General features: G+C 44.9%; 1 long non-coding RNA gene across 1 annotated transcript; it reads right to left on the bottom strand.

Moving 5' to 3' along the window:
• Positions 1-1,177: 1,177 nt before the first annotated feature.
• On the bottom strand, positions 1,178-8,954 carry LOC132388926 (uncharacterized). Its single transcript, XR_009510368.1, has 3 exons — positions 8,791-8,954; positions 7,261-7,411; positions 1,178-1,499 (listed from the first exon to the last, which is right to left on the bottom strand). It is a non-coding gene; the product is annotated as an uncharacterized LOC132388926 (long non-coding RNA).
• Positions 8,955-12,128: the final 3,174 nt, after the last annotated feature.

The raw sequence follows: 12,128 nt of genomic DNA on the forward strand, positions 1-12,128 counted from the left end.
AACGGCCTCTCCCCAGTGTGAACTGACTGGTGTACCAGTAGTGCGTGTGACAGAGTGAATCCCTTCCCACAGTCTGAGCAGGTGAATGGCCACTCCCCAGTATGAACTGACTTGTGTACCAGTAATTCGTGTGACTGAGTGAATCCCTTCCCACAGTCTGAGCAGGTGAATGGCCTGTCCCGAATGTGAATTCGCTGATGTTCCTTCAGATGGGATGACCGAGTGAATCCCTTTCCACAGTCTGAGCAGGTGAACGGCCTCTCTCCAGTGTGAACTCGCTGATGTACCTTCATTTGGGAAAAGCAAGAGAATCCATTCCCACAGTCTGAGCAGGTGAATGGGTTCTCTCCAGTGTGAACTCGCTGATGTCCCTTCAGTTGGGATGAGCAAATGAATCCCTTCCCACAGTCTGAGCAGGTGAATGGCCTCTCTCCAGTGTGAACTCGCTGGTGTCTCAGTAGGTGAGATGCCTGAGTGAATCCCTTTGAACATTCCGAGCAGATGAACGGCCTCTCGCCAGTGTGAACTTGCCGGTGTGTCTGTAGTTGACATGATCGACTGAATCCCTTCCCACATTCTGAGCAGGTGAATGGCCTCTCCCCGGTGTGAACTCGCTGGTGTCTCTGTAGTTGAGATGACGCAGTGAATCCCTTCCCACAGTCTGTACAGATGAACGGCCTCTCCTGAGTGTGAACCAACTTGTGTCCCAGGAGGTCGATTGACCGAGTGAAGCCCTTCCCACAGTCTGAGCAGGTGAATGGCCTCTCTCCAGTGTGAACTCTCTGATGTACCTTCAGCTGATATGACTGAGTGAAGCCCTTCCCACAGTCTGAGCAGGTGAACGGCCGCTCCCCAGTGTGAATTCGCTGATGTACCTTCAGTTCCGATGAGCAAGTGAATCTCTTCCCACAGTCTGAGCAGGTGTATGGCTTCTCACCAGTGTGAACTCGCTCATGTACCTTCAGGTTGGATGATGAAATGAATCCCTTCCCACAGGATGAGCAGAGGAACGGCCTCTCCCCAGTGTGAACAAACTTATGTCCCAGTAGGTCGGATGACCGAGTGAATCCCTTCCCACATTCTGAGCAGGTGAACGGCTTCTCCCCAGTGTGAACTCGCTGGTGAGCCATGAGGTCAGATGACCGAGTGAATCCTTCCCCACAAATACAGCAGATGACCAGCCTCTGCCCGGTGTGATATACTGGTGTGTCCACAGGTGGGAAGACCGACTGAATCCCTTCTCACTCACAGAGTAGGTGAATGGCCTCGTCACAGTGTCAACTTGGTGATGTCCCTTCAGATGAATGGGTTTCCTCCCTTGTTTAAAATGTCAGGCGTGCCAGTCAGTCAGATGATTGAGTGAATCCCTCCCCACAGTCTGAGCAGGAAGGATGATCGAGGAAATCCTTTGTTCCACTTCTTAAATATCTGGATAGAGACAGCAAAACTGGTGTGTGGTGTTCGAGATTCCCATAGATTAATTCTTTGTCATTTTTAACCTGTAAGAAGATATACAAAATCCATCAATGGGTGTAGGACAACATTTCAGATGAGATCATTTGAGTTGTCACGGTGTGATCTGGCAACACACTCTTACAGTGAAGTTCAACCGGAGTTGGAGAGAGAAATCATCTTCTAACTGGGCAGAGAGCTGGTATCTGGAATGACCACTAAACTCTCAGATGTTCTTCCTGTGTCACTAAGAATGGGGCATTTCTGCCATCTCCAATCTGTGACCTGACTCAGTTTGACTCTCTCCATTGATATTTTTCCCTGTTTACTGAGCTGCATGGGTGCCTGGCCCCACTGCAACTGAAATACTCACACACAAAAAGCCAGCAGCGCATTCCATGCACCCACCACTCTCTGTGTAAAAAAAACTTACCCTGACATCCCCTCAGCATCGATTTCCAAGCATCTTAAAACTCTGCTCCCTTGTGTTAGCCATTTCAGCTCTGGGAAAATATCCTCTGGCTATGCACACAATCAATGCCCCCTCATCATCTTATACACCTAAAAAAGGGTCTTAACATAAATAAGGACATACCACATTATACGTGATTGAGTTCATCTGCACATTCACACAACCTATGTAGCAAACCTGTAACAGGTAATGAAGGATTTTCTCACCAAAGCTTTTGCACATTGTCCATATGTGGTTTGCTTACTAAACTATGCTTTAAAAAGTCAGATTTGCAAATATCACTCCACTTCTTCCCACTTGCAAATTCTCCAGCAACTTTTGCATTGCCACAACACACACAGGTAACACCAGTTTCTATATTGGACATAAATATTTCCCCTGAACCCACCAGAGGAATTGAGGATATATTAAAAAAAAATCATTTTGAACCTATGTAATCTCTGACTAAAAGAATAATTGGTACTGAATAGGAATTTTGAACTGAAGTGAACTCAGTCTTCAGCATTTAGCTAAGACAGGCTCAATACCAGTTCTCTGCAGCTTGCAGAGAGACACACTGAGAACTGATAACATTATACATTGTACTCTCATTAGCTGATAACATTATACATTATACCTTAGCTGATAACGATTGTTCTCTTGTTTGAGTAAATGGAGGAGGACTCACTGATAGGACAGGAATGAACGTCTGTTTGAAATTAAGCCAGGGCCTTGCAAAGGGAATAACTGACAAGGACTGGACAGTACATCCACCTGTAACTAAAACCTTGATTTAGCAAACTCTCAATTCTAATAATTACGTTTTGCACCAACAGACTTGTTGGGTGTACCAGTTCAAATAACATCTTGCAAAAGTAATGTATGGGCTTGCTATGTACAAGTATACAGCTGTAACCTGAGTCAATAACAAGTCAGTCCACTTGTTAAGATAGTGGCAGTGCTTGCATGCCTTCCCTTTGACAACTGGGTCTCAAACTCCTGCAGGAGAATGCACAATAAACTGTGGTGATGATAGGAAACTGGGCTTCTGTGTATTATTTGGATTCAACTTTTAACATTTGTCATCATGAACTGGACCCCAATACAGGGAGTGCCAAGCAGACGGGCTGAGCAACTGGCTGGACCACTCTGGGGACTGCAGAGACTGACCGGGTGCCCAATAGTTATTTTAATTTTTGTCGCTGTCCGTTAGTTCCTTCGCAGGTACAGTCCCTCGTGGCAGGAGGCAGATCTGCCATGTAAATTAATCAATTGCGCAGGATGTGCCAGCCGGGTAAAGTTACCTGATTGATAATTGAGCAGGAGGCTTTGTGCCGAGTAAATGACAAAGAGAACATGGGTCAATTGCAGTCGATTTAGAGTTTTCCAGACAAGGAAAACGATTTTCAAATGTTGAGTGCAGCGCTGAATAAGAAATTGGGGAACAATATGTGGCCACTGGGGGGGAACCTGGGATATTACCTCATGAGAACAAGCAGTAAATTTGATAGGGAAAATGAACTGTGGAATGAAGTGGAAATTGTGGTAAAGGGAATGGAAGGAAAAGCAGATGTGCAGTGGAACGGTATGTTATTAGCAAGTTGGAGTAAGAATGCATGTGACAATGGGATAGAGGTATGACCTGCAAAGGTTGGGTGATGCTAAAAGTGAAGTGTGAATGGGTGCATGGATGCCGAAAACGAGAGCAGGAAAAACAAAGTAAGCAAACCAAGGCCAGCCTAGATAGGAGAGAAGGGCAGGAACATCAGACAGACAGACAGATATACTTTATTGATCCCAAAGGAAATTGGGTTTCATTACATACTGATAGGGAAACAAGGGATCCCAAACCCATGTCTGTCATACCAACCCTGTTTGAGGACAGTGACCATGATGAGGAGTGGGCACCACCCGTACCTCTCCTACCTTGCCAGGGGCCAAGTGCACCCATTGCCCCAAAACCCCAATGGTGACTGCTCGGGAAACAGGGAAGGGAGGTTCTCTTTACTCTCAGATCCCGAATGGGAATACTGAGGATTATTTCGAGACAGGGAGGGAAGAATCCAATAAAACCACAGAGTTAATGGCTCCACAAAGACAATTACCCACCCGAATGCTGCCCAATCCACGAGCAGGAGGAGGGAGAGCCCTCAGTGATTCCTGTGTATGCATCCTGGAAGCCTCAAGAAATGATAATGATCATGAATCAGGCCCCAGACAGAAGAGAAAACCCAGCACAGTTTGCTCAGTGCGTCCGCAGTACAAAAATGTTTACTGCGACTCCACAAGATTTATTTGGTCTCTGTTGCATGACGAGGGGTGAAAATGGAAGGCAGATTTGAGATACCAAAGCTATCAGGAGTTACAGGTGGGAAAACATAATGAGAATGAACAGACAGACCAGATCATTCAAGCCTTGGAAAGGGCTCTCCAACAACCTGTAAACATCACTAAAGTACTTGAATGCAAACCTAAGCCTGGGGCATCAGGACCAGACTATTGGGAGTGATTTGTGGCCTGCTACGGCACCTGCACAGGAGACCAAACATTTAATGATTGGAATCTGTCCCCCCCCCCCCCCCCCCGTTCAATGCCCTACTGCTCCAATGCTTACCAACTGAGTTAGCCAACATGATTAAAACAAATAATATGGATTGGCCTGACAATGACCGAAATCGAATGTGATGAGCTTTGACATATCATTCTGACCCGACTTTCGAATCCTGATCAACCCTGAAGGGAACTGATATTAAAGGTGACTATGTTCAGTGGAAAGGAGGATGTGAGTGGGCGACATCTGGGGATCAGAAATGGGAACAAAAACCTACCAATGGACAGGTGGGGACAACAACCCGTTTAGAAATTGACAAGCAAGGATGCCTCCTACTGTGAGTTCCACCCCTGAGGAAGAGCCCAATGTAATATTGCAAGTTGCTGGAATTTCATTTCTGTTTATGGCTGATGTGGGGGCAATCACAACCACTCTCAATCAGGAAATAGTATTGGAAAAGGGATTCCAGCTATCAGATGCTACAATCACTCTGTCTGGGTTCGATGACACGGAACACACATATTCACGTACATGACTACGGGAAATAATTCCCACTACGGCCTGCCAGAGATGCTGAGCTCTGACAATGGCCCACACTTTGTGGTGAAAGTAAACAAATGGGTATGTAACAAACTAGCTATCAAGCAACAATTCCACTGTGTACACCACCCACGGGCCGCTGGCAGAGTGGAAAGAGCCAATGGCACTCTGAAGAGTAAACTGGCCAGACTAACAGTGGAGACTGGACTCACTTGGTTGAAGGTCCGACCATTAGCCCGAATCCACATGAGGGTTACCCCACAGGGGAAAACAGGGTTGTCACCAGCTGAAATCATTTCTGGACGGCCCATGAGGACACCCTGGGAACAAAGTCTCAGGACTAAATGCAAAGTGAATAAGAATAAGGAACCTTGGTTCTCGATGGATATTGGAACTCTGATAAAGAAGAGAGAGATGCATGACATGTGTAAGAAACAGGGAGCAAACAAGGTACTTGAGTAGTATAGGAAGTGCAAAAAAATACTTACGGAAGAAATCAGGAGGGCTGAAAGAAGACATGAGGTGGCGTTGGCAGTCAAGGTGAAGGACAGTAAGAGCTTCCACAGGTATATTAATAGCAAAAGGATAGTTAAGGGATAAAATTGGTCCTCTTGAAGATCAGAGTGGTCGGCTATGTATGGAACCAAAAGAAATTGGGGAGATGTTAAATATTTTTTTGTTGTGTGTCTGAATTTACTAAGGAAACTGGCATGGAGTCAATGGAAATAAGGCAAACAAGTATTGAGGTCATGGAACCTATACAGATAGATGAGGAGGAGGTGCTTGCTACCTTGAGGCGAGTAGATAAATCTCCAGGACCTGACAGGTTATTCCTTGGGACCCTGAAGGAGACTAGTGTTGAAATTGCAGGGGCCCTGGCAGATATATTTAAATATCATTATCTAAGGGTTAGGTGCCAGAGATTTGGAGGATAGCTCATGTTGTTCTGTTGTTTAAAGCAGGCTCTAAAAGTAATCTGGGAAATTATAGGCTGGTAAGTTTGATGTCGGTCATGGGTAAATTATTGGAAGGAGTACTAAGAGATAGGATCGACAATTATTTAGATAGACAGGGACATATTAGGGAGAGTCAACACGGCTTTGTGCATGGTAGGTCATGTTTAACAAATATATTAGAGATTTTCGAGGCGGTTACAAGGAAAGTGGATGAAGGCAAGGCAGTGGATGTTCACATGGACTTCAGTAAGGCCTTTGACAAGGTCCCGCATGGGAGGTTAGTTACGAAGATTCATTCACTAGGTATACATGGTGAGGTAGTAAATTTGAATGGGAACTGAGAAAGGGAGAAGTCAGAGAGTGGTAGTGGAGGATTGCTACTTTGAGTGGAGGACTGTGACTGGTGGTGTGCCACAGGGATCAGTGCTGGGTCCAATGTTATTTGTCATCTATATCAATGATCTGGATAATAATCTGGTAAATTGGATCAGCAAATTTGTTGATGATACAAAAATTGGAGGTGTAGTGCACAGTGAGGAAGGTTTTCAAAGCTTGCAGAGGGATCTGAACCAGCTGGAAAAATGGCAGATGGAGTTTAATACAGAGGTATTGCACTTCGGAAGATCAAACCAAGGTAGAACATACAGTGAAAATGGTAGGGCACTGAGGGGTGCACTAGAACAGAGGGATCTAGGAATACTGATACAAAATTCCCTAAAAGTAGCATCACATGTAGATAGGGTAGTAAAGAGAGCTTTTGGTACTTTGGCCTTTATAAATCAAAGTTCTGAGTATATGAGTTGGAATGTAATGGTGAGGTTGTATATTGCATTAGTGAGGGGGAATTTGGAGTATTGTGTGCAGTTTTGGTCACCGAATTACAGGAAGAATATTAATAAGGTTGAAAGAGTGCAGAGACAAGGATGTTGCTGGGACTTGAGAAACTGAGTTACAGAGAAAGGTTGAATAGGTTAGGACTTTATTCCCTGGAGCGTAGGAGAATGAGGGGTGATTTGATAGAGGTGTATAAAATTAGGATGGGTATAGATAGAGTGAATGCAAGCAGGCTTTTTCCACTGAGGCTAGGGGAGAAGAAAACCCAGAGGACATGGGTTAAGGGTGAAGGGCAAAAAGTTTAAAGGGAATATTGGAGGTGGGGGGGGGGGGGGCTTCTTCACAACTGGGTCTGACTGGTACTGGCATAACTGGTTCATCTGGGCACATTCTGTCTCACTCCCAACTATTTTGTACCTTCCTTTGCACAGGTATGTAATGTCTAAAGGACCAGTGTTTGAGTAAATGAGACTCACCAGACTTTCTCCTGACTGAATCAATGGAAACCCTGAGTCAGATGGGTCCTCTCCAGTTTATGCTCTCAGTTCTCGGGCTGGTTCACTTGTTGCTGTTCCCTTGTCTTCAGTCGTGGTTTTTCTTCCAATAAATCTCTCACTGCAGGTCTAACTTTAACATGAAAGATAATGAAGCACGTTAACAATGAAAAGGAGGACCAAACATATCTGCTTAATGTTACTAGGAACAAAACTCACTGAAATTTAAACATTGAAGGAAAATATAACGATCTCAGTGAACAATCTTTTATTGTCCCTCACATGACACAGACGATATGGAATAAGAAGGATCCATCATCCAGTCACGGTAAGACATACGACACAGGAACAGAATTAGGTGATTCGATCCATCTGGTCTGCCCACCACTCAACCAGGGCTGATTTTTATTCCAACAGCATATTCCTGCCTTCCTCCTTTAACCCTGAAGCTACTCAGCAATCATCAGTATATTAATCGGTCACAAATAGACCCAAATGGCAGCCTCAAACAAATTCTGTGGCAACAAATTCCACATATCAGACATCTTTAAGCCAAAAAAAATTTCTTATCTCAGTTTTAAAGGGAAGCATCTTTATTCTGAGACTGTGCTGTCAGATCACAGACTCCCTGTCTAATGGAAACATCCTCTCCATGCCCACTGTATCCAGGCTTTTCAGCATTCGGTAGGTTTACTTAGCCATACACCCCTCCACCACCCACACTGTCCCTCTGAACTCCATCGAGCACAGGTCCAGAACCATCAAGTGCTCCTCACACATAAAGCCGATCATCCCTGAAATTATTCATGTGAACCTCATGAGCAACAACTGCATTGGCCACATTTCCAGGGATAAAAGACAAATTGGTTCCAGCAAGTTGTGCTTCCTTTACTGTTATACTATCATTCCATTTCCAGATTAAAACAGGACCATTTCAGGAAATTTGTATTACAGATCTTGTCTTGTCTATACTGGACCGACCGCCGTCGCTGGGCTTGCAGGAGTAACGTGTGGCTCTGCTCTGCTGCGTGGAGCTGAGGCTCGAACCATTCTCCCCCTGGACTTCCCAGTCCCTCGGTAAAGCAGGCAGTGAAATAAAGATCCCCACAACCTGGGACGTTCTCCTTTCTCACCCACCCCAGTCCGGGAGAAGACACAACAGCCATAAAGCTCCAGGACAAATGCGAGGAGCTTCAGGAAGCGAGACGAGTTCGGGGAAGTTAATGGAACTCAGTGGCCAAAATCACACCACGTGATCTGGCGTCACGACGCGGAGGGCGGGGCGACTATGCTGCACATAGCCTCACGTGATCTGTCGGCCGGACTTCCATTTCAATTCTGAGGAAACAGACAGCCTGGGCTCCTGGTTTGGATCGTTCAATGCAGATTAAGTGAAGTCGACACATTTCTGACGAGCCCAGATAGTTGGGAAACAAATGAATTCCTGGCCCTCAGTTCGGGGCTCACGGCCAACATCGGATCTCCCCGCTCGGGATCGGTCTCAGTACTCACCGATGGGAAAGTGATATCTTCGGCCCGCAGACAGTGATCCCGACGGAAGAGACGAAAGTCTTTCCCGAACACACAGCCGACCCACTTCAGCTCTGAGCGGAGAGGATAACACCGTCCACCCGGAGACTGTGAACATGCGCGGAGAGATTGTTACATCATCGGGAGGCGGGGCCTCGGAAACAGACGCGCAGATGCAGCCCATCTGCGGTTAAATGGGAGGGGCAAACGGGATCACGTGTCAGGATTGGCGACACCTCCCCCCCTCTCCCAGGCAGAGGCTCCAGCTACTCATTAGTCAGTGGAAAGAAGCAAACTTGCCGCTCACATCTCCTCTCACCTTAAATGTATTAGACATTTCAAACCCCAGGAAAAATATATCGTCTGTCCACTCTATCTATTCCTCTCGTAATCTTATAAACGTCCATCCAGTCTCACCCCAGCCTGCGCCGCTCTGGAGAAAACAACACAAGTTTGTCCAGCCTCTCGTTATAGCTCATGCCCTCTAATCCAGGCAGGGTCCTGGTAAACCTCTTCTGCGCCCTCTCCAAAGCCCCGACATCCTTCCGAGAATGGGGGCGACCAGAACTGTATGAAACACTCCAGATGTGGTCTAACTAGTTTTATAAAACTGTGTTACGAACTGTAACGTTTTAGAAACGAACCAGCAGCAATAGAGTTCACACCGGAGTCTGGTTTTGATGTTAAAACCATTCTCTTTATTAGTATATAGTAACTTAATGAAATAAAGGAAAGTTGACAGTGTTAAGTGTATATATGTGTAAATGTAATTCCCAGAATATCGAGGCTGATGGAACAAAGCTTAGAGTCCTGAGATGGTAAAGTAGGAAAGTTCAGTAATCCATGGAATAAATGATGGGACAGAGATATTTGTAATCCAGGGTGAAACGTAGAGAAAAGGCCGTTACTTCAAAATAACCATCGACGACGTTCTTATCCGCTGAATCCGTCCACATACGAGTCATCAGCGAAAGTGACCTGTCACAGGAATACCGTCTTCCAGGGGTTACCACACAACATACCCAGGCAAAGGTTAACACAAGATATTCCACAATCCACTCCTATGGATTATACGAAGTGACAGCCACAGACTTTCGTTGTGTTTCCGTGTACCGATGATCAACCCACTCTTGTGGGCATAGGAGAGTTCCAAGCCTCAGCTGCGACTAACTGAAGCGATCAGCTTTTCCAGTCTCTCTCCCTCTCTTTAGACTGGCCGACTGCCTGTCTGCAGATCGCTCTCTCTCTTATGGTTCAGTCCACAGCCAGCGCTGTCAGCCTGTGACTGACGTCATAGTCCCGCCTCCTTGGAGTCTAAGATCCCTCTGATCATCAACACTGTTCAGGGTTTTGCATTTAACAGTGTACTGTCTCATACATTCGACCTACCGAGCTGCCAAGATGATCATCACTAATCAAATCTCACTGAGATTTCTCAGGACCTGTTGAATTTATTGCCAAGTGCACAAGTACGGGAAGGTACAGGTACAGAGAAACACTGACTTATGGCAGCATCACAGGCAAGTACATTCAGATAACACAGGGAACACAAGTTATACGATTCAGTAACAATCTGTAAATATGTTTTAAGTCATTAACGATATATAAAATACATTGCGTCATGATCAATAATAAAATGTACATTTTGTCTCAATAACAGACTTGGAAATGTTGAATTTGGTCCCTGTCTCCATTCCTCCTGTAATCCACAACCAGCTCCTTTGTTTTTGTCATAATGAGGGAGAGATTGTTTTCTTGACACCACTGTGTCGGGGTGATGACTTCTTCTCTGTAGGCTGCCTCGTTATTATGTGAGATTAGGCCAGTCAGTGTAGTGTCGTCAGCAAATTTAGTTAGCAGATTGGAGCTGTGGGTGGCGACACAACTCATGGGTGCACAGAGAAAAGGAGGGGGCAAGAAGACAACCCTGTGGGGTATGTGTGCTGAGGGTGAGAGAGAGAGAGAGAGAGAGAGAGAGAGAGAGAGAGAGAGAGAGAGAGAGAGAGAGAGAGAGAGAGAGAGAGAGAGAGAGAGAGAGAGAGAGAGAGAGAGAGGTGAGCGAGCCCACACTTAGCACATGCCGGCGATCTGTCCGAGGAAGTCCAGGATCCAGCTACACAAGGCAGGGAGAAGGCCGAGGTCTCTGAGCTCCATGTCGATACTTCACGCCTTCGTACGGCTACTGCTCTGCCCATGACTGCAAGGAACTGCAGAGAACATCAGAGAAACAAGCCTCCACTTCGTGGACTCTTCCTACATTCATTCCCCTCCCTCGAAAAAGCAGGCCATGTACTCAAAGACCCTCACAACCTGGACATTCTCGCTGCAAACCCGCTCCCGCATCGGGGAAGAGATACAAAAGCCTTAAAGCGCGAACCACCCGGCTCAAGGACGGCTTCCTGTCTGTGGTTATAAGCCAAATGAATGATAAAATGGACTCGGCCTCAGAATGTAACTCGACGTGACCCTGCACCATATGTCTATCTGCACTGCACTATTTCTGCAGCCATAATGCTTTGTTACATTGTTGTTTTGTCATTTACATTTTTCATTTTTAGAATCTTTTTAACTAGTACATAATCTTCTCCAGCTATAGAATGAAACAAGACTTCAATAGATTAATATGTATAAAATTAATAAAGCTGAAGAAAAAAACTAATCGCAAAATATAAAAATGGAAAATATATATAGGAAAAGGAAGGAAATAAAGAACCCCATCTAACTAGGGGGGAACCCACTAACAACAAAAAAGGGGAAAAACCCATTAGGAATCAACCCCCTGGAGCAAAACGTTTAACCATCATCTAAATATAAAAATAGAATCATCAACCGCCATTTCATATTTATAAAAAAAAATAAAGGTGGAAGGAAACCATATAGCATAGTTCAAATTAAATGATAATATTTGGCAAAGAACCCCATCTTCTCTCAAAATCGAATCGAGGATCAAAAGTTCTCCTAATTTTTTTCAAAATAAGACATAAGATTCCTTGAGAAAACCATTCAATTAATTCAAGGGAAGAAGTATCTTTGTGTTTTAATAAAATAGCCCTTCTTGTCAATAGTGTAACAAATGCAATTACATGTTGATCTGGAGATGAAATACCCTGAATATGATGTGGAACTATACCAAATAGAACAGTCAACCTATTAGGTCGTAAATTCATTTTCAGAGCTTTAGATCTTGTTGGAAATAAAGATTTCCAAAACGATTTTAATGATGAACATGCCAGAACATATGTGACAAAGTAGCTACTTCAGTTTTATATTTATCACAGCATTTGTCTATACGAGGAAATATTTTAGATAGTCTCTCCTTT

Source organism: Hypanus sabinus, unplaced genomic scaffold (assembly GCF_030144855.1).
Source record: "Hypanus sabinus isolate sHypSab1 unplaced genomic scaffold, sHypSab1.hap1 scaffold_435, whole genome shotgun sequence".
NCBI classification, from domain to species: domain Eukaryota; kingdom Metazoa; phylum Chordata; class Chondrichthyes; order Myliobatiformes; family Dasyatidae; genus Hypanus; species Hypanus sabinus.